Source organism: Lacerta agilis, chromosome Z (genome assembly GCF_009819535.1).
Source record: "Lacerta agilis isolate rLacAgi1 chromosome Z, rLacAgi1.pri, whole genome shotgun sequence".
NCBI lineage: Eukaryota > Metazoa > Chordata > Lepidosauria > Squamata > Lacertidae > Lacerta > Lacerta agilis.
The window spans coordinates 33284777-33309135 of NC_046331.1; positions in this window are offsets into that span (position 1 = coordinate 33284777).

Here is a 24359-nt window from a genome sequence, read left to right on the forward strand (position 1 = left end):
TACAGAAAAAGTCAAAACTATGGGTGAGATTTAAGGACAGTAGACAATCAGATTTGGGTTTCTGATAAGCCAAAAAACACATTCTTAATTGCAACATTTCCCACTTGCCTTGTGGCAAGCTCATGTTAACACCCCTTTCACAAAACTCCTTACTGAAAATTCATAACTTAGTAAGTTAAATGTTTAAGGAAGTTAACTTTTATCTGTTAGCATCGTGCAGCTGAAGAACAATTCAGCTGCAGTAAAAATACAATGAACAGCTTGGGTTTAGAAACTTGACTTTAAAATAATGTTATTCTAGCCACTCTTTCCTGAGTATACATGAATGGAGAGAAATACTTGCAGTGGATCATTGTGGCACAGATATGGCATTTAGGTACATGTGGTCACATAAATAGTAAACACTGAGACCTAAGATTCCATACATTTTGTATAATCATCCACAACTCCATTAAACTTCCAGGGTCACTCGGTAATTAAGAACTAAGAGGGGACCAACATAATTAGGGAAGTGAAATCCAAGTCTTATGGTGCAGGATATGTAAATGGCAACTGTGCTGAATACATAAAAAGTCCCCCCCTTTTTTTTCTTGCACAAGGACAGGTGTGCTGGGAACTTGGAGCCTTGGGACAAAAATACTAATTAGTTGAGATCAAAGAGTATGCCAGGACTGAAGGACAAACTATGAGTAAGTGAGAAGTTGGTACTGAAGAGCAAGGCAGAACAGAAGGAAAGCAGCACGAGGTAGTCAAATTAGCCAGACACCAGAAGCAGGGCTGACCCAAGACATTTTGGCACCTGAAGTAAACCACACAATAAGTGGGAGAAGACCAGCAGTGCAATCTTATTCCCCAAGAGGCTGTTGTAGAGGTGACATGGGGGGGGGGGCTGCTGAGGAGGAGGCAGATTTGGCTTTCAAGAAGTGCAGTGCAGCTGTTACAGCCACTGTAGCATTCCTTGCAGGATAGATCTCCTGCTGTCAGGGATCCGCCTCACTTTGCCACTTGGCCCTGACCAGAAGTCATGGGATGATGAAGCCGATAATCAGGATCAAGAAGGACAAACCAGGAATCAGCTTTGAGAAGTAAGCTGGAAATCAGAACCAAAGGGCAACCAAACACACAAGAACACCCCATGGTTCAAAAAAAACCTTCTTGCTCAAATATGGCTCAGCTGGAACTGAAGGCCTTTAATGGTCTTTCTTGTCCAGGAAGATCCAATACCAGCCTGGCTGTCTGGGTCAGTTGGGGGCTTAAGGATACTGAGCTGCCTAGGCAGATGCTCCAATATGCAGTTCATTGGCTCTTTGTACAGGGCAGTCACACAGAAAGCTGAAGTTTCTGAGTTTGTGCCCTTGACACTTCAGTTTGAGGGTTAATGTAGTTAAAACAACCTTAGGACATAGGAAAGTCCTGATGGTTCACACCAGTGACCCATTTAGCTCAGCATCCTCTTCTGGGAACAAGACCTGGGCACAAGAGCAATTGGTACTCAGAAGCATTAATGCCTCCAACCTTGGAGGCAGAGCATAGCCATCATGGCTAGTAGCCATTGATAGCCTTATCTTCCATGAATTTGTCAAATCCTCATTTTTCTTTAAAATGAATTACAGATTGCAACAGAAGAACTGAATTTCATATTGGAAAAAATGAGAAGTAGAGAGACGCAAAATTAACAGATTCACCCACTCTGACTGTAAACTTGTGCCCGCCAGTCAGATTGGTTGCTCAGTAAACAGGTTGTCTGGAGAATCAGCATTGATTTAACTAAGGTAGGGGTTCCAGTTACTTTAAACATTCAGGGAAGAACTTCTCAGCAAAGCTAAATATAGTTGCTCTCTCTCTCTCTCTCTCTCTCTCTCTCTCTCTGTGTGTGTGTGTGTGAGAGAGAGAGAGAGCACATTACTGACAAAAATGTAACAATTGTGTTTCCTTGCCTCCACAACACATACCAATCCCACATCAAGCTATAGTTCTCACAGTGCCACTATTTAATACAGACTATGTTTTTGTTCCACTTGTCAATGAAAAGATTAAGCTCTCTGATTATACCAGTCATCCATTAGGGTTCTCCTATATGGAATAGATAAAAGAAGAAAAATGCAAAGACTTCTCTAATTAAATAATTCATTTATTTATTTTTAAAAAGCCATATTTTTGTACCCATTTAGTTCATAATATAAACTAATTTCCTTTCGGCATGTGAAAGGTGTGGGGGAGTACTATATCAAAAAATATTAAACTTCTGTAATTGCATGCAGCACATGCCAAGTTTAATTTTACCTTCCTGAAGCTTTGTAAGGTTTTTTTTTTTTTTTACATCAGTAAACATCAAAATTACATAATTACACATTATAATTACCAATTACATGTATTTACACTAATTACATAATTAGATGAAATTACATTAATTATGTTAACAATGAGGCATCTAAAGAAGTGTGGAAAAACAAGAACATTCCCGCAAATTGAAAGGAGTAAACTGCACTTCGGCGTAAGGGGTTGGTGCAGAGGGTTGGTGGGGAGAGAGAGTTGAAACATTAACATTGAAGCAGCATTGCTGAGCCACAAGTCAAACTGATTGTGCTTTGTCACTGCTTTATATGAAGTTTGGCAAACAATGATCCACACATTTATCCCACCAACCAAGACCTCAACTAACACCAGGTTCAATTTTGGCATCTCCAAGCAGACCTTGGAAAAACGCCTGCCTTAAACACTGGAGAACAACTTCTCGGGGGATGTGTGGGAGTGTTCATTCTGTCCAGAACTAACTGAAAGTTCTTGAACGTTCCAGAAGGTTCCAGAAATTGCTAAAAGCTGTTAGAAAGCTGTATGCTAGTCTTAGGACACCTGAGAGCAGCTGATTCTGCACATGTTCAGTTCTTACAGTAGCTGTATATTAAATGTTGTGTTGAGTCAGCCCTTCACCAGGCAAGCTCCTGGCAAGCCCACAGAATGTAGGCGAGAGAAGTGAAGGCTTTGTTGCTTGCAAATGCAAAGCCTGGACCTTCTGCAAATGGACTCTGTAAGTGGAAACTATGAGGTTTTTCTAACCTGGGAGTAAAATACTTCTGTCTGTACTTAATGGCCTCTGTGAGATATTGCCTTTGTTGGCTGGGTCAGAATTCCTGCACACTTTGACGTTGCACGTTGCTCTGCTGATTTATGACTGCTGGCACTGGGAAACCATAAAATGCAACACAACTGACAGTTGGTGCTGGCAGTGCTGAGCTAGATGGACTCATGGTTGCTGTTGGGCTGTGTAGAGCATACCCCTCCCTACCAGAATCCTGGTGACTATAGTTTGCTAGGTGCGCTGGGGCTTGTAGATTTTTGAGTGTTGAACTATCGTTCCCAGGATTCTTGAGATGGCATGTGTGCTAAAATGCTTGTTTACAAAGCCATTGTACTATCAACCTTACTGTATGCTTGTGAAACATGGACCACTTATAAATGCCATCTCCAACTCCTTGAAAGATTCCATCAATGGTGTCTCTGAAAATTTTTACATATCACTTGGGAAGACAGGTGAACTAATGCCAGTGTACTGAAAGAAGCAAAGGTCACCAGTGTTGAAACAATGATTCTTTAACATCAGCTTCATAGGACAAATCTAAAACAAATGTAGTATAAACACTGACAGTTGGAAAACACTGGTCTGAGAGCACTCCGATTGGAGAACAGCCTTTACCAAAGGTGTCATGAACTTTGACAACACTCAAACTCAGGACGAAAGAGGAAAACGAGCTAAGAGGAAGACACATTTGGCAAACCCTCACCATGGAATCAACTCCCACCTGGAAACTTATGTCCCCACTGTGGAAGGACGTGTGGATCGAGAATTGGCCTCCACAGTCACCTATGAACACACCATTAAGACCATGTTCATGAAAGACAATCTTACTTGGCTATGAGTGATCGCCAAAGAAGAAAAAGAGCATACACGGGCTTGGTACTTAGCCATACAACTGCAAATGTAACATTTTAAGTGGTGATTGTGAGCGTATGGCAAATTCAATATATATTTTTAAACACTTTTAAAAAAAATCACAGCGTTTTCTATATGTGTTTAGCTCTCATAATGCACTGTGCTAAACTGAAACAAATTGACTACTGCACCAAAAAAGGAAGCTTCTGTTTCTCTCACTTGTTCCCAGGGCACACTAGAAATTCTTTCTCATTTAAGGGGGAGTGGGGTTGTGCTTTTACTTATGTGGGTTGGCAAAGCATGATGTGGTGTGTGTGTTTCTTTCCATTACATATTTCCCCAGTGCCCTAAAACCCCCAGTGCTCTGAAGACCCCGAAGACCCTTTTCATGGTGCTTTCCCCAGGGTTTTTATTAAAGCTTGGAAATCTGGGCTTCAGAGACTGGCTACCAAGCACATGAGATTGGAACACTCAGTGGTCTTGTTTCTAAGGGAAGTTCTCCCTTTTGCCTTAAAAATAATAATATTCATATTGATTTCCTATTTTTTAAAAGGTTTTTAAACATAACAATAAACAGTTTCCAGGGGCATGGAAGAGTCATTGGGTCTTGTCTTACTCACAGGAAAAGCCAGCTGAGGAGCTCATAGGGCTTTCAAGAATTGTGGACATCAAAGGCAGCTGAAGAATGCAGACCACTGGAGAGACTGCTTGTAAAATGAAAGAAAAGGAACTCATTTGTTCACTATGAAAATAAGGGTAGCCCATCAAAAACCTATCATGCACTCCACCCATTATAATATTGCCATTTCCCTCCTCCACTTTCATAACTTTTCAATGCAATTGATGGAGAATGACAAAAAGAGAAATTTCAACATATCACTCCCCAGAATCAAGGAGTGATTTTTTTTTTTTTTTTGAATGCCCTTTAATTGTGATCAAAAATCACTTCAGGACTTTTTAGTGCGAAGCAATGTATAAATCTCATAAACCAAAACCTAAGTGTGTGCATAGGATTGGAGTCTTAATTCCTTAAGGCAAGGCTGACTTCAGTCCTATGTGGTTTGCTTCCTCAAGTCTCAGTGGACACTGAAGAATTTTAGGAGTACAAAACATGAATTGAAACTCTCGATCTCTTAAGACATAAGACAGAGATAGGAAACCTGTGGCTCTACAAATATTCTTGGACTCCAGCGACCATGAGTCAAAGACAGCATGGTCTATTCTCAGAGATGTTGGCCTCTGAAGTCCAACGACATCTAAAAGGGCATAGATGCCTCATCCCTGACATAAGGTATACCTTATCTAATTCACACTTTTAACGTCCAATATGCACAATACATTTAAAGCAGTATCATCTCTCTTTAAACAGTCATGTCTTCCTCCAGAAAATCCTGGGAAGTGTAGCTTATAAAGGGTGCTGAGAGTCATTAGGAGACTCCTACTCCCTGCACAAAGATACAGTTCCCAGTGTCTCCTGGGAAGAGGGATTGTTAAACCACTCTAAGAATTACTGGTATAGGTCTGTAGAGAGAACAGGCACCTGCATCCATACGCACCCTCAGACTCAGTGCCTGCTCCTTCAGGGAGAGTGCAGTTCCATACAGGGCAAGCAAATGAACAATTTATCAGACACACGAAATTGCACGGACAAACCACATATAACAATTGCACAGAAATCAAATGGGATAGGCTGGTGGTCTGACTCTGTATAATGCTGCTTCCAAAATTCCTAAGGGATCCAACATATGGGGTGGAGTTGCACATGTGCCCTTGTTCTCCACCCTCATACAGTGGGGAATGTGTGAAAGGGGGTGGCTGAAAAAGGCTTCCATCATCATCCAACCCATACCACTTCAATCCACAGATTCCAAGTTGTTGTTTTTTTTCTTTTCAAATTAACTTTTATATTTCATGTCCATTGCAGAATCCAGAGCTTAACAAAAAAAATACTGTATTCATTAGTCCCAAAGAAGATCTATTTCTCCATTCCTGTGATTTGTGAAGAGAACTGGATGACTTCTCTCTTTATTAATTTGCTGTCCTTTGCTTATTTATTTATTTATTTATTTATTTACTTTAAAAACACTATACGAAAACTGTCACCCATGTCTCCCTGAAGTGATGGAAGGCACTCAAATTAAGTTTTGGGTTTCTGTAATTCCCCCCCCCCCCACTAAAGAGGGTCAGTGCCTGAAGTGAACTAATTGTGAACCTGTCTTTGGAAAAAGCTGAAGCATGTCCAGAAAATTCTGGATATTTCCATCCAATATACAGCCATTGTTCCTAGGTGAATGGTACACCCAGCCTACTGTATGATCACTTTTCTTAACACATATTTCATTCCCATATATCACCAATCTATATATTATTATTCCAGCTGTGTAGACATGGCACATTATTCAAGGATCAGTGGAGACTTCTTTTTTACCTGGTCGGCACATAACCTAGACCTATGGCATATTTTTGCCTCTCAAAAGCGTATTTTGAAAATTGGTTTTGTTCAAAACACAGTTGCTCTTTGCAGATTGATTCTGAATTACCCTCCACTGTCCATTTAAAATCAGATGTAGGCTTTCCCAAGAACAAGGTGTGTTATTACACCTGCCAAATGACATTATGGCTGGCCATATAGCAAGACTGCAAGGGGATAGTTTTCAAATATTTTATTTGTTTGTTTGTCTCTTTGTTTGTTTCTATATCTCCCTTCACCCAAAGGTCACAGGGCTGTTTACAATATAAAAACACAAAAATGTATAACATAGTAACAAATGAAAACAATTCCCCCTCTCTGTTTAAAAGGCAATAGATTGTTTAATTAGCCAAAGGCCTGGGAGAAGGGGTGGGTTTTCAAACACATATCAAGTAACCACACCCACCAGTCTGGACAGCAGGATCTGTAATCAATTTAGATTGGAAGTAGCATGCTGAGCATGAGCATGAAGAATCCCATACAGAGAAAGCCTACCTGTTGGTTCCACAAATGTTTGTGTGTGCAGCCTCTATATCAGTGGCTTTCCATTCATGTTCCCTGTATTATCTCCAGTTTCAAATGCTCTGTGCAGGTGAAAAGTAGTTTCTGGGGAACACAGGCAGAAAAGTGCTATTCCACTCAAACCTTGCTTGTGTGATTCCCTTAGACATCTGGTTGGCCACTGTGAGAACATAATGTTGGGCTAGATGTTTCACTCAGAAGAGCTTGTCTCCCTCTCTTAAACTGAGAGGTGTGTGAACACACACTGATAAATTTAACTAGTATTAATTCCTTGAAATTTATAATTTATTTTAATTAATTAGAAATTCCTACTTTCAAATTTTACTTTTAGACAAATTCATTGGTAATTGTGGACTGTGGGCTCCTTTTCAGCTTTTAGTTCTTCTCACCCCCCAAAAGCCCCTGAACTTATTTGCCTTCAGCTTGACAGCGTTCTTTCCTAGGAGAATCTCACACGTTCAGTTTTCACACCAATGGTCAACTAAATGCTAATGGAAATTATGTAAACCCCCCAGCTCACCCTAAAACTAATTGCTGCCCTAATTGCTGCCCCTGCAGGAAAACCACTGCAACTATTATTATGAAATTTGGCAGGATTCATGCCCTCAGATAGACCAATGTTATGTGCAAATATCATTCAATTCTGCTTTCTCTCAAAAGTAAAAATATTTCTTTTTCATAAAGTTTTTTTTGTGTGTTGGGGGGGGGGGGGAATGAAGCCATATCAACAAGACTCATGCAGAGCAGGCTGTTTTCCAAGGTGTTGAATCAGGATCCACACCAAATCCTGCGGCCAGTAAAGGTAAAAAGGTCTAGTCAAAGGCAACTATGGGGTGTGGCACTCATTTCACTTTTCAGGCCGAGGGAGCTGGCATTTGTCCACATATACAGTATACCCCTACACAGGACAGGCCATGTGGGGCACATATGGTTCTGTCCTTCAATACTTCACTGCCACTTTCCACCCCACCACTAACTGTAACCTAAGGCAGCTGCACTACTGTGCCTAATGGTAGCACTGGCCCTGAATAAAGCCTCCAGTATTCAGGCAATGGAGTATTTCAGACAAATTTTAAGCAAGCACATGTTGCATCCACCCAGGGCTGTCCTACCCATGAAGTAAGGTGAGGTGACCAGGTCAGGTGTCAGGATCCACAGGGGCAGGATCCAGCCTCCAAGGAATGCATTGCCTGCTGTTGCCACACTTCCCATTGTTCCCCATGTAGAGCTTTATTCCCCTTCTTGTTCCTGATGTATGTCTTTACTCACCTCTTCTTCCCTGGTGGGTGGGAGTGCCATTTTGTGGTTAGCCTCAGGTTCCAAAATGTCTTATGCTGGGCCAGCAACCACCCACTTATCACAATGCTCATGTGGTTCCCTTTTGATTCTCTTCAGGGTGGCAAAGCTTGTTCAATCATATTATACCACGACAGCAGCTTATGGGCAGGCAAAAGGTCATAACCTCCACCAAGTGGTACCTGGGGCTTTGTTAAGTCTATCTGTGCCTCATGCTTCTTTGGCCCAAACAATGTGCATTTAATTAGCATCATTTTACCTTCACAGTGTGTTTTCCTAGTTGACAGCTTCTGGCACCAAAAAGAATGTCCTTGAGGGGAAAGTCAGGCCTATTGACTTGTGCATGCTGTTTGACTTAGTGTTCAAGTATTCTGAAGGAGCAGCTTGAAATAATGAAAGACAGAGCACTGTCGAGGCATCTTAACTGACAGTGTCAGGTGGGTCGAAGCTATTGAACAGTTCCTATTAAATTAGCTTAACTTCATCTCGTATAGTTAAAGCTGGAAGCTGACAAATTAGTTGCTTTTTGTATATAAAAGAGGAAAGCCACAATGAGACAACTGTTCACTAGCATGACGACAGCAGATAAGTCACGTCAAAAGGTCAATAAGAACCTGCCCATGGAAGAACTGCAAATGTTTTGCTTATGTTGTCAATATGCTCAGCCTCAAATAGTGAAATATTTATTCCTCCAGCTGACAAGTTCATTGCTGCTACAAGGGACCAGTAGTTAATTAGAATGCTTCATCTTAAATTAGATTTCAAATTTTCTTTTGTTTCTTTTTTAAACTTTTAAAGCTATTTCCCCCACAATCTCGTGCTCTGTACAAAAAAAGAGTCTAAAGAACTATGAAACTGATTCCATGAACATAAGTTATAGACCTGCTCCAGGTGGAGAAGCCAAACTACAATTTGGGCTTTGGGCTAGTGTGGTCCCAGTTCTCACTCTCTTTTCTGTCATTTATTCCCTCCCTGCCTTCTTGGTACAATAAATTTGCACAATCCATACGTTGCCTCCAAAGTGAAATTAACTTCAAAATATAGTTTACTATTGTGGCTTGAAGGCAAATTATGGTCTGTGGTACCATACTGCCCAGTTTTGATGTCATGGCAAATTATGGTTTGCTTATTCAAGGAAAAGAATGAGGGAATCAGAATATATGAGGTGGAGGAGAGAAACTCGCAGACCTAAGACCCATTGACATAGGAAGTCAACCTTCCTTTTTCTTGCATTGGGAAATGGCCATAGCTGTCAACCTTCCCTTTTTTGCAGTGGGAAACGGCGCTGGAATAAGGAAATTTCCCGCAAAAAAGGGAAAGTTGACAGCTATGCCCATTGATGACAGCTATTGTGTCTGAACTAGCCTTAGAGTTGCTATTTTTTTCCTTCAAAAACAGACCTCTGTTCATGACAAACCTATCTTAAATCTGAGGAAATGTAAGGTACTAAGAAGAGCTCTTGCTAGATTAGACCAATGGCCATCTAGACCAGCCTCCTCTTTTCACAGTAGCCAGCCATATACCTATGGGAAGTCCAAAAACAGGACATAAACACAACACCACTTTCCCTACATTGATTTCCAGCAACTGACATTCTGAAGCATACTGCCTCCAACAGCGGTGGTAGTTCATACCCATGAAGACTAGTACCCATGCATAGTCTTTTTCAGCAAAAGAGAAAAAAAAGGTCTAATCTCTATGTGGAATTGAATGTGATCATTGTCGCAGAGCCAAGTGGGCTGTCCAACATAACATCTTGACCATTATTGTGGGATTGGTTTCAGCTGGTGAAGTCTTAGGGTGTGGACAAGGAACTTGCAGGAGTTTAGCCCACGGCATGCTTCTTTCACCCTTTCCAATCATGGATAATTTGAGCTAGTTGAGGAGGGTTGGCCAAGTGGATCGGGGAAGTGGTTAAAGCTTTTTGTATGGTGCCTAGAGGGATGTGAGAATGCAGCTCCTCCTAAATAAGTTCTCCTTGAACCCTCCCTTGACAAGTACAGGCCAGTCATAAATACCCCTTTGGGGAATGCTATGACAGCTTAGTGGCATTTCAGCTTCAAATGCTCATAAGTAGCTAATCTTTTCTTTTATTTAATGAAGCTGAGATCCAGCTCCTTATGAGTAAAGTTCCTTAGGTTTTGATGAGCCTTATAGTTAATGCATGACTCCCCACTCCTGTCCATGCCTGATGTCAGATAATGTTCATTGTGCATTCAGTTCCAGAACCCTAAAATGAGCAAAATATGAAATGCTTATTTACACTTCTAACTAATGCCAGTTTTTATACTAGTGAGACTATCATGGGTGCCACCACTGGCGGAGGAAGAGGAGTGTGGGGAGAGCGCACCGACCCTGGCAGCATGATCCCAGTGGGGTGCCATTGCGGCTGCCCCCCTGCCTGTGCTGGGCACCATGCCCCCGGGACGTGACCAAGCCCCTGTGGGTGGCATGCCATGGCCCTGCAGGTGATGCACCCCACCTCCAGGATGCGCGCAAGTCCTGCCCCCACTTACTCTCCGCCCCCCAGTGCCACCCCCCCAAAAAATATGGGAATTGCAGGAGGTGGAGTTTCTGTTAAAGATTCTTACCCAACATTTATGATCAAAACAATAACGATAATGATTATTTATATGCTGCCCATCTGACTGGGTTGCCCCAGCCACTCTGGGTAGCTTCCAACAAATTAAAACATCAGTTTACAGGCTCTTCTATCTGTCTTATAAGTGTGAAAGATGCAACAGGTAGACAAGTGAGATGAAGTGTTCCCCAGAGTACTGCCAAACAACCCAATCCTAACCACGTTGCACCTATTGAATTTAATGGTGTTTACTCCTAGGTAAGTGAGGCTAGGATTGCAGGCCAAATCAACCTTCCCCAGACTGGTCTTTCTAAAGGTTTTGGACTATAGCTGCCATCATCTCCAGCCAGCATGGACAAAGAACAGAAACAATGGGAGTTGTAGTTAAAATAACTTTGGAGCAGGGAAATTATAGATTAGGAAATGATCTTTCTGGAGATATTCACCAGGCTACTATTAGATTGCTTTTTATTTGGGGACTTAAGGACATTGTGTTGTCACCAAGACTTTGAGTTTGCATCGTGGCTGTGTTGGAACTTTTTATTGATTTGATGATGCTTGTTTTGACTCTATTATGTAATTTGTGATATGTTATAGATGAGAAGAGGTGATGATGACCAACAACACCTGATGGGCAACAGATTCTCCATCTCCCCAACCCTGATTTAGCAGGTGTGGATGAAAAGAGGAATCCACATGAAGATCTGTTTCTTCCCTTTGACATAAATCACACAGAATTTGGTCCTTGGGATTATACAGGTGTCTGTGGATATCATAGACCTTGTAAAATAAGACCTTACATACCTTGAGAATCTAATGTTGCTGGTTAGCTCAATTTGTTAGACCAGGCTTCCTCAACTTCGGCCCTCCAGATGTTTTTGGCCTACAACTCCCATCATCCCTAGCTAGCAGGACCAGTGGTCAGGGATGATGGGAATTGTAGTCTCAAAACATCTGGAGGGCCAAGGTTGTGGAAGCCTGGGTTAGACCGTGGTGCTGATAACACCAAGGTCATGGGTTCAATCTTCATAGGGGCCAAATGTACATTCCTGCATTGGAGGGGGTTGGACTAAATGACCCTCTTGTGCTTTCCAACTCTACAATTCCATTATTCTATTGGAGTGGGGTGTTTCTGTTTCCTTCAAAGTTCAAATTATCATTCCCAGCTAGAGCTTATGCTGTTGCAAGGTTAAATTGATTTCACCACTCTTTTGTCACACTGTTCTCCTCCATTTCAACTTCGATGTGCTCAATGCAGCACCCTATCTGGCAGAGAGACTCTGGCACCACTGCTGGCATAGTCATTTCAACCTCTTTAAATCTGAAGGCTTTGATCCCAAATAAACATTGTTTGCTGGCTAAAAGGCTGCATTCTTTCCCTCCTTCCATCTGCAGGGAATAATCTCTGGTAAGGACACACTGCCCTTTCTTGGCACTTAGCCTGTTCTGAAAGAAACACAGTGCTAATTATTGCCAAGTTAACTAGTGCCACTTTGAATAAAGTCATGCTTTATTCCAAGCATGGAGAAATGTGGAAAAGCTCTTAACTATGCTTACTTGCAGTTATATATCATGAGTGCAAGTGGGACCTGCTAGGAATGGGGGACAAATTTGACACAGTTCACATTTCAAGGTGAATCTATTTAAATTGCACCTCTATTTAAATTGAGAGCCAGTGTGGTGTAGTGGTTAAGAGCGGCAGACTCGTAATCTGGGGAACCGGGTGTCGCGGGCCCTTCGCCCTGTACAGCCCACCCCCGGACGTTTTACGGTCTATGAGTGCTGCACCAACGACAAACAGTCCCCAGCTGCAGCCCTTCAGACTACTAGCTGGATCCTGCTTACTTCATTCACCACAGACGAGGATATTGTGAACTAACAAGATGTTTATTGCGTACAAAGCTTGTGGTTGCTGATAAAATAAAAGGTTGTTCAATAAGCTTATAACAGTTGTCCTATACCGGCCTAATACCTCTAAATGTTACCGGCCTAATACCTCTAATAGTAAACTAAATAGCAATAACAATGCGTTTCACAATCTCTTTATCCTCTCTGCTAACATCCACCTAAGACTCTAAACTCCCAGCTCTATCTCTTGACTCACACTTCAACTCCAACTCCCCGCACTTAACTGCCTCACTGCCCACTGGGAGGGGTGTTTTATACCCAGGCTAAGCCCGCCCCTGAGGGTTCTAACTGTCAGAAAAAATTAACCCCTACCTGGCATTGGGCTAGTTCTCCACATACCTCCCTCCTTTTTAGGTTTGTATCAGAGGAGTTACTAGCCAAAGTATCCCTCTGATACAAACAACATTTTTAAACATTAACATAAACAATACATTTTATAACTCTTACCTATTTTACCTAACTATAGCATAAACAGTTACATCTTCAGTAAAAGTACATATGGTTGTGAACATTATATACATGCAATATTACATAGTACCAGTGACATGCAATATCGTTGTGGTGATGTCTTGTCTTCGGATCAGCCGTGGCTCCCTGGTTTTCGAGACAACGCATCAGCCACAATGTTCAGGGTTCCTTTTACTGATTTGATGGTGAAATCAAAGTCCTGCAAGATTAATGCCCACCTCATTAACTTGCTGTTGGTCTTCATGGATCGTAGCCAGATCAGCGGTGAGTGATCCGTACAAAGTTCAAATGATCGTCCCCACAGATACGGCTTTAAACGTTGCAGAGCCCAGATGATGGCCAAACACTCTTTCTCGATCGTCGACAGATGTTTCTCCCGAGGCAACAACTTTTTGCTGAGGTAGACGACCGGATGTAGTTCGTTCTCGGCTCCCGGCTGGCATAACACAGCGCCAAGTCCATCATTAGACGCGTCAGTGTAGACCGTAAATGGCTTGCCAAAATCAGGTGTAGCTAGTACTGGTTGGGATATCAGTGCGTTCTTCAGCTTGTCAAAAGCAGTTTGACAGGCTGCTGTCCACGTGATGGGGTCTGTTATTTTTTTCCCTGTCAGACTAGACAAAGGAGCAGCTATTTCACTAAATTTGGGGATGAATTTACGATAATACCCCACCAGTCCCAAGAATGCTCTCACTTTCTTCTTGGTTGTGGGTTTCGGCCAGGTCGCGATGGCTTCTACTTTTGCAGATAAGGGTTTAATCTGCCCATCCCCAATCATATGACCCAAATATTTGATAGAACTGCCCCCAATGTGACATTTTGCCGCCTTGATGGTTAGGCCTGCCTCTTGGATTCTTTGTAACACTATTTTTAAGTGCCCTTTATGCTCCTCCCAAGTTTTACTAAATATGGCGATATCGTCAAGATACGCAATTGTAAAGTCATATAACCCATTTAAAACTTTATCCATGAGGCGTTGGAAAGTGGCTGGTGCGTTTTTTAGACCGAACGCCATGACTGTAAATTCATATAAACCGATAGGACTTCTGAAAGCGGTCTTTTCCCTATCTTTTGGGTGCATTGGAATCTGATAATATCCTTTTGTTAAGTCCAAACTAGATATATATTTACAGCTTCCTATTTTCTCGATTAAATTGTCGAGCCTAGGCATAGGATAGGCATCTGATTTTGTCACATGGTTAAGACGACGAAAATCCAGACAAAATCTTATAGTTCCATCGGGCTTATCTAATAAAAGGACAGGGGCTGCCCATGCACTACTCGAAGGAACAATGATGCCTGCTTTTAACATCTCCTGAACTTCCTCGGTTACGGTCTTTATATAATGGCCTGTAATCCGGTACGGAGCCAATGCAATGGGTTTGGCATCGCCCGTATCAATCTGATGCATTACCCCTTTTGCAATACCTGGTTTATTGCTGAACGTGGGTGCATAGTGTTTCAAAATTTGTTTTACATCTTCTTGTTGGGACTGCGATAGTTGGGGGTCCAACTTAATGTCTGTTATTGGACAGGGTTTCTCCTCCCTCTCCCAACAAGGTATTGGCATGTCTTGGGGATCTTCTTTAATAGCAAATAATGACCACCCTTCTGCTTTATAATAAGGCTTTATCATATTCACATGCACGACCCGCCTGCCTTCACCGTATTGAATTATATAGTTTACCTCATTCATTTTTGAAATGATTTTAAAGGGACCTTCCCATGTCAGTTGTAACTTATTCCCTTTTACTGGTCTGATTAATAAAATATCCTGTCCTGGCTCAAAAGATCTCACACGTGCCGTTTTGTCATACCAAACTTTCTGTTTGTGCTGAGCAACCTTGCAATGTTCTCCTGCCAGTTCTAGTGATCGTTTGAGAGTGTTTTGCAATTTAAATAGGTAATCAACTACGTTCTCAGAATCCCCAACCGGCCGTCCTTCCCAATTAAATCTTAATAAATCTAGGGGACCCTTGACTTTTCTCCCAAACAATAATTCAAAGGGACTAAACCCCGTGCTTTCCTGGGGTATGGATCTATAAGCATATAATAAGGCTTGTATATTGTCATCCCAATCGTGAGGATGTTCCGTTACATATGCCCTCAGCATTCTTATCAGGCTTCCATTAAACCGTTCTACCAAGCCGTTCGTCTGTGGGTGGTAAGGACTACTGGTGATATGTTTTATCCCACACCTCTCCCACAAACGCTGCATAAGCTTAGAGGTAAATGAGGCTCCAAGGTCTGTCACGATCTGTTCTGCAAACCCTAGCCGACACATATAACTTATTAGAGCTGAAGCCACTGTTTCAGTCTCTATGTTTCGTAATGGAATCGCTTCCGGATACCTAGTCGCAAAATCCACAATAGTCAATAAATAATGATGTCCCCTGCGACTGGCTTTTGGCAGTCGTCCAATAATATCTATTGCTAAGCGTTGGAAGGGTTGGGAAATTATAGGCAAGGGGCATAATTGTGCTTTCGTTTTATCTTGCCCATGTCCTTGTAATTGGCAAGTATGGCACGTTCGACAAAATAACTTTATTTGCTTGCCCATCCCAGGCCAAAAGAAATTTTGGGACACCCTTTGTTTGGTTCTGGTGATTCCCAAGTGACCTCCAAAGATACTGCCATGTGCATGTTGTATTATCTTGGTTCTGAATTCAGTAGGTACTATCAGTTGCCTGTGGATCTCATTACCCCCTCTATTAGGCTTTAAAAGAATCTCCCTGTATAGCAACCCATTGTTGACTATAAACCGCTCCGGGCTTTCAGGGGTTAATACTGTATTCACGGCTGTGGCTTGAAAATATTTCTGTAAATCTGTATCTAGTTTCTGCTTGGCTGCAAAACTAGCTGCTTGACTATTTGTAACTGGCATTATACTTGTATCTTGTGCCAGTTCAACAATTGTATCAGGCCTTTCCTCCTGAGGTAACTGTCGCAGTTTTTGTGCCCTAGTTATTACAAATGCACTCTGTACATGGTCAAGTAGATCCCACCCGATTAACATTGGAGCTGGGATTTCTGGTGAAACTGCTACTTGCCATTTTCCAGACCATTGTTTATATGTCAGATTAACTAATGCGACTGGCAAGATTTCTGGCTGTTTTGATATTCCTTTTAAACTGATTGTTTTGTCTTTAATAAAGTCTTCTGGCTTTAATAAATCAGGATGTACAATACTAATCTGAGACCCTGTGTCTTTTAAACCTTTATATGGTTTACCATTCACCCAAATTTCTTCTCCTGTTTTGTGTAATAGCATGTCATCTTGTTGAATTATATAGCACCTCACAACTTGGGCCACTGGTAACTCATCAGCCTCTGACTGGGCCTCGGTTGTCGTGGCAACCATGTTGGCAGTTGGCTCTGTCTCCACAGTTTGGACACAATATGTCTGCTTCTGAGGGATAGTATTTGCACTCCTAGTTCTGATTTCAGTTCTACAGTCCAGTTGTCTATGGCCTTTTTTCCCACATTGCCAACAGATTAATTCAGGCCTTTTAACCTCACTATATTTATTTATTTTTCCCTCAGTCCCCCCCCGTTGTCATAGGCGTGTTATGGGGAACATTTGCATTGGCGGGAAAAATTTTCTTGGCAGTTTCTGTGGTAAACTTTGTGGGCTGTTGCATTCTCTTAAACTTATTTGTTTCCCACTGTTTGTCCTTATATTTTGGGGCATCATAAGCGTGTTCTCGGATTTCATTTATTTCATCTGCCAGATTAGTAGCTTCCAGGATGGTTTTAGGGCGTCTTTCTTTAATTAAATACTTCAGATGACTATTAATCGTGTCATAAAATTGTTCTAATGCAATCACCTCTTTTATTTTCGCCACAGAATCGGCACCCTCCTGTTCTAGCCACTTGTTTAAATAATTTGTAGTTTTAGCTCCTAGTTGAGCAAATGTTTCCTCACGCACTTTTTTTATTGTTCTAAACTTTTGTCTCAGTTGTTCTGCAGTAATTCCGAATCTAACATAAACCAACTGTTTAAATGCTTCAAGATCTTTGGATTGATCAGATGGCATTTGAGAATAAATCTCTGTTAATGTTCCACTAATACGCGCTCTCAGTATTTGCATTTTTTCCTCATCTTTTACTTCAAAATCTTCGCAAGCCCTCTCAAAAGAAATGATAAACGCTTCAGGGTCGTCTTTATCTCTGAAGTCAGGGAATCTTTTTAAATCCACCCTGCTAGGATTTTGTGTGGAACTATTGTTGTTGTTTCTATTATCTACAGCTGATAATTCAAGTCTTTTCATTTCTAATAAATATTCTCTTTCCTCCCTTTCTCTTTCTCTCTGAATAGTTAAGGTCATTTCTTTTTCTTTTAGTTCTCTTTCAATATTTAAGGTCATTTCTTTCTCTTTTAGTTCTCTTGCCTCTCTCTCTCTCTCTCTCTCAATATTTAATTCTCTCTCTTTTGCTTCAGCTTGTAATTTTAATTCTCTCTCTTTTGCTTCAGCTTGTAATTTCGCTAGCTCGAATTTTAAATTATATTCCTTCTCAAGTTTCCATTTTTCAAATTCCTCTGAGGCTTTAAAACTCGTCCCCTCAGCAGGATTTTTGTTAACTGTTTCAGTACTGGTTTCCTCAATCTGGGAAACCCCATTTTCTTCTTCAGAGCTTTCTACTTGTGAGTCCCTAAGAGCTGTTTTAGTCTTTCTAGGTGGCATTTTCTATTTATTTGGTGGTATTATTTCTGTACTTAAATCAAGGATGTTTCAGTTAAACTATTTCTTCAGGCTCAGTTTCCACAGTTTAGGTCCAAAGTCACGCCTAAAGTTACCTCAGTGCACTTTGTCCAGCGTACTTTTCCGACCTCTCACTATCAACCTTTCTGCCTGAAATAGTTTCAAACGCAAAGTATCTTTGTAACTCTCTCACAATCTCACAGTCTTAGGCGCTATCACACCACACCCTAGGGCCAGGTAATTCCTCTCTGAATTCCCCTTCTCCCTTTCCAGGTGTATGCGATCCCCCTTCCTGACTAGATTGTAGAGTCTCACAGAAGTTTGCTTAAATCCTCTTTAAGCCTCTCACTTCACACAATGCGTCACCCTTAAATCTTTCTTGTACCTTGGCACTTCTTGCCAACACTTTAGATCTATCTTTGATCTCAACGTGACCACCACTTTATGTCTATCTTTCGTCCCGACGCTGCCACCACTTTAATGTCGCGGGCCCTTCGCCCTGTACAGCCCACCCCCGGACGTTTTACGGTCTATGAGTGCTGCACCACTGACAAACAGTCCCCAGCTGCAGCCCTTCAGACTACTAGCTGGATCCTGCTTACTTCATTCACCACAGACGAGGATATTGTGAACTAACAAGATGTTTATTGCGTACAAAGCTTGTGGTTGCTGATAAAATAAAAGGTTGTTCAATAAGCTTATAACAGTTGTCCTATACCGGCCTAATACCTCTAAATGTTACCGGCCTAATACCTCTAATAGTAAACTAAATAGCAATAACAATGCGTTTCACAATCTCTTTATCCTCTCTGCTAACATCCACCTAAGACTCTAAACTCCCAGCTCTATCTCTTGACTCACACTTCAACTCCAACTCCCCGCACTTAACTGCCTCACTGCCCACTGGGAGGGGTGTTTTATACCCAGGCTAAGCCCGCCCCTGAGGGTTCTAACTGTCAGAAAAAATTAACCCCTACCTGGCATTGGGCTAGTTCTCCACACCGGGTTCGCGTCCCCGCTCCTCCACATGCAGCTGCTGGGTGACCTTGGGCTAGTCACACTTCTCTGAAGTCTCTCAGCCCCACTCGCTTCACAGAGTGTTTGTTGTGGGGGAGGAAGGGAAATGAGAATGTTAGCCGCTTTGAGACTCCTTCAGGTAGTGAAAAGCGGGATATCAAATCCAAACTCCTCCTCTTCTTCTTCTTCTTCTTCTTCTTCTTCTTCTCTGAAACAATATGCAAACTGATATATAGCCACCTTTTGAAATTCACAGGTCAGGAGACGGCACCAGCCCCTGCTCTCATCATACCCCTGCTCAACAAACACAAGAAGAATATCAGTTCTTGTGGGCACAGATGACAATTATGTGGGAACTCCAGGACTGAAGGCTACAAGAGCAGACTTTCTTGCTTCCTAAAAGAAAATATACTGGGAAACAAAAACAAAACAAAACTAATTTCTAGAACATACAGAGTACTGCTAGAATAGGAGACTTAAGACAAATTAGTTAAGGCAGCAATGATACACTGGGCATCAAGTATGGGACATAACATTGAAATTTCAGCTTGGGAAAAGCGATGGAATAAAACGATAAATTTCTCAGCTTGCTATTCGAGAATAGACTAAAGATGGTTTATAGGTGGTGTATGGTGCCCAGCAAATGCGCTAAAATAGATAAAAGAGGGTCCAAACTGTGTTGGAAATCTCAAATAAATAAATAAATGAAAAGGAACACTGCAGAGTACCGTTTTCACTTCTGAAAGGAATATTCCCTTTCACTTTCACAGATCCCTCAGCAATCTTCACACCCTCCTCAGCCACACCCTTTTCCCTGGGCTACATCCTTCACTATCCCTGCTTCCTGCCCCCCTTTTGTGTTTTTTGTTCTCAAACTCCACTTAGTTTCCCACATGGAACATCGACAACTACGTGATTCCTCCATTGTAAGGTAACATTTTCCCCTGTTGTTATGGCCACTTTTGTCTCTGGCCTCACTCACCACTGACACTTGGCTCATGGAAGTCTGCTTTGTCAAATCTGACTTTGGGGTGTGTTCCTCAGTAAAAAACAAACAAAGAAACAAAGAAACAAACAAAAAGTTCCACAGAATTTTGGCATCACACAGGGTGCAGCTGAAATTTGAGACCCCAAGATCCGCCACTGTTATTCTATCCACTAAGTCTCCCTTTAGCTATGAAAATGGCAGGGTGCTTAAAGTGTGTATATGTGGGGGGTGGGTTTCAGGGGGGAAATAAAGAAGTTACTATTTATTTAAGAAAAGTATTCATTATAAGTGAGTAAACTTCTGAAGTTAAAAATAACTATTATTCTTCCACCTGTGGCTTTCTAATGCTAACCAATCTTAAACACATTGTCAACCTATGGAGCATGTCAGTTCAACATAATTGAAGAAAATAAAAGTGTTGCCCTCTCCGCAGCATAGTAAAGAATCATATTTGGTTCAGAATCGGCAAGCAAGGGCATGCATTACTTCCACGTAAGTGCCAACACTGTCTGAGTAGTTTCATCAAACAAGCATTTTAACGTATTTAGGAACTAGGAAAGCAGTCTGGCCGCATCAGCATCCTGCCGGGGGGAAAAAACACAACCTCCTATTTAAATAAATAATCTGGAACACTTAAGTGCACCTGGTGGGCAAAGAACTGACATATCGCTTTAATGTGAGCATGCTGGCAGCAGGGTAATAAACGAACTGTTCGGCTTCTGATGAGTGTCTTGTAAGGTATGGAAATAGAACCAGTAAAATATAACTCTTTCTGGTGGCATATTCTGTGAGCTCTGCCTGCTTGCTCCAGCCAGCCTTCTAGAATAAGAGGTTCTCCTCCTTGCTTGGATCAATAGCACATTGCGGGAGGTGGGGTGTTCAGGAATGACGCCTTGGGTAGTCCATGACAACTGGACAGTCCATCTTGAGTAGTAAATAAGGTGCACCAGTGTGTCTCTATAGCAGTTTATGAACATAAAATGAGCTCTGCTGGAGCAGTGCAATGGCTAATCTGATCCAGCATGTGGGCTAGTTCTCACAGTGCCCAATAAGAAGCCCCAATGGAAAGCCTGGAAGAAGAACCTGAGTACAGTGCTCTTCCCACCTGTGATTCCCTTCAACTGGTATTCAGAGGGATATTGGTGGTAGTACCCATCACAGCTAGAATCCACTGGCAGCCTCATCATCTATGACTGTCTTGACCAGGGGTCAGGAAACTTTTTCAGCAGGGGGCTGGTCCACTGTCCCTCAGACTTTGTGGAGGGGGGGCGGGCGGACTATATTTTGAAAAAATAAATAAAAATGAATTAATTCCTATGCCCCACAAATAACCCAGAGATGCATTTTAAATAAAAGCTCACATTCTACTCATGTAAAAACACGCTGATTCACGGACCGTCCGCAGGCCGCATTGAGAAGGCAATTGGGCCGCATTCAGCTCCCGGGCCTTAGGTTGCCTAACCCTGGACTACAGCTTTGCCCAGTTCTATGTGCAGAATCATGTTGCACTGGTGTTGAGGAGAGGGCTAGGCTGATATGTGAGCTATTTAACCCTTCCCTGACTCTCTCCTGGCCTCCTCGTTAATCAGGTTACACACCCTACTGGCAATGCTGGCAGTGATTGGTTTTGCTGGTTTGTCCCCCCCCCCCACTGCTCTATACTGTTGTGTTAGAAGGTGTATTTAGCAGGGGTAGTCATTAAACAGGTTAACTGGTCGTGTTGCCAAGTAGGTGTGGGGTGTTATTAGGGAACTAAGTTTGGTGAGCACCCACGGGCACCTGTAAAAGGGAAGGGTGCATTTCCAAGACCTGCCTCAGGGGTGCGAAGCTTGATGACATGGTGAGGCAATGCCTTTGGGGAGAGTTGTTTAACACCAGCCTAGAGTTGTGGAGTCCCAGCATGGGTGGGTGGTTCACCTCCAGTTTAGTTCTCAGTTAGATTCCACATCTTGATCCCCCTACACAGATTGATTTGGTTAAAATAGTTAATTAAACTATTTTGTGTGGTCACAAAGCTTTCTTCCTCCCCAGTTAAGGAAGGAAGGAAGGAAAGGAAGAGTGTGGCATGTATGGAGTACACAAATCTGACCATTGTTTTCTGTCTTTCTCATTTCCCCAACCTTATGTTCAGTCCAATTTCTCTGCATTTTAGTGTATATTGCTCATAAAATAGACATTTTGTATAATCTATTGATTTTTGAAAGTGACGTCTCCTAATATAATGCATTTTTGTAAGTTATTTTCATTAATATGCATGTTTTAATCACATTTGCCTGTATTCTGTCTCACATACTGTTTTGGAAGTATAATCACTCTCACTAACCCATGATCCTTGTTCAGTGGGAGAGCATCTGAAATTGAAGAAGCAATGAAGTTGTGGGTTGTGTTTCAAACACTTTGCATTTCTAGTGGGAATTTAAGGAAGGCTCATAGCTTTGTTGTAAAGCATCTGCTTTGTATGCAGAAGATCCCGGGTAGAGCTCAAAGAGACTGCGGCCAGTCAGGGTAGACAACACTATGAGTTAGATGGACCAATGGTCTGGCTCAGTAGAAGGTGTCTCCCTAACTTCAGTTGTTAACCAATTGAAGAAATGAAAAAAATGCCCTTTGTCTTGTCTATCTCTTGGAATTATCTGTGCAACAAGAAGTACAGTGATTATTATTACTGTACTGATTCCAATAGATGTCAACAGGTATGCAACAACTATGATATATGGAAATATTCTCCAATAGATTTTGGACCATTGCTTTTAGCCAACATCTCCTAACAGGGAAAAGGAACATGGGTGTGAGGTCCACTGCCAGTCACTAGACAATACAGAGCTAGATGGATCAAAGGTCTGACTCAGTATAAGGCAGCTTTCCGAGTTCTTAAAATTCAGGCTGAATCAAAATTCTTCCCATCCCAACTAATATATGGTGTCTTCTCCTCCCTACACAGTTCAGGGAATAATGTCTCAGTAGCATTCAACTTTATTATGTATCCAGGTTCAAAGTGAGTTATCTGTGGGCCCCTTTGAGAGCCTTTTCCTGTTTGCAAGTAAGCCTTGGATTTATCCTGGAATGGCAGAATAGTCGCTGCAATGAAAAATTAAGGATGAGTGAAAACTCCTTCATGGATCACTGCCTTGTCGTGGCGAAGGGGCTTGAATTACTCAGGGAAGCTATGAGCTATGCCGTGCAGGGCCACCCAAGATGGACAGGTCATAGTGGAGAGTTTGGACCAAACGTGATCCACCTGGAGGAGGAACTGGCAACCCACTCCAGTATCCCTGCCAAGAAAACTCCATGGACAAAGACAACAGGCATATAAAAGTTATGACGCTGGAAGATGAGCCCCTCAGGTCGGAAGGCGTCCAACATGCTACTGGGGAAGAGTGGAGGACAAGTACAAGTAGATCCAGAGCTGATGAAGCGGCTGGGCCAAAGCCGAAAGGACGCTTGGTTGCGGATATGCCTGGAAGCGAAAGGAAAGTCCAATGCTGTAAAGAAAAGTATTGCATAGGAACCTGGAATGTAAGAACCATGAACCTTGGTAAGCTGGATGTGGTCAAAAATGAGATGGCAAGAATAAACATTGACATCCTAGGCATCAGTGAACTAAAATGGACGGGAATGGGCGAATTCAGTTCAGATGACTATCATATCTACTACTGCGGGCAGGAATCCCGTAAAAGAAATGGAGTGGCTCTCATAGTCAACAAAAGAGTGGCGAAAGCTGTACTGGGATGCAATTTCAAAAATGATAGATTGATCTCGATACGAATCCAAGGCAGTCCTTTTAACATCACAGTAATCCAAGTTTATGCACCAACTTCCAGTGCTGAAGAAACTGAAATTGACCAATTCTATGAAGACTTACAACACCTTATAGAAATGACACCAAAGAAGGATGTTCTTCTCATTATAGGGGATTGGAATGCTAAAGTAGGGAGTCAAGAGATAAAAGGAACAACTGGCAAGTTTGGCCTTGGAGTTCAAAATGAAGCAGGGCAAAGGCTAATAGAGTTCTGTCAAGAGAACAAGCTGGTCATCACAAACACTCTTTTCCAACAACACAAGAGACGACTCTACACATGGACATCACCAGATGGGCAACATCGAAATCAGATTGATTATATTCTCTGCAGCCAAAGATGGAGAAGCTCTATACACTCAGCAAAAACAAGACCTGGAGCTGACTGTGGCTCTGATCATCAGCTTCTTATAGCAAAATTCCAGCTTAAACTGAAGAAAGTAGGAAAAACCACTGGGCCAGTAAGATACAATCTAAATCAAATTCCTTATGAATACACAGTTGAAGTGAAAAACAGGTTTAAGGACTTAGATTTGGTGGATAGAGTGCCTGAAGAACTGTGGATGGAGGCTCGTAACATTATACAGGAGGCAGCAACGAAAACCATCCCAATGAAAAAGAAATGCAAGAAAGCAAAGTGGCTGTCCAATGAGGCCTTAAAAATAGCGGGGGAGAGAAG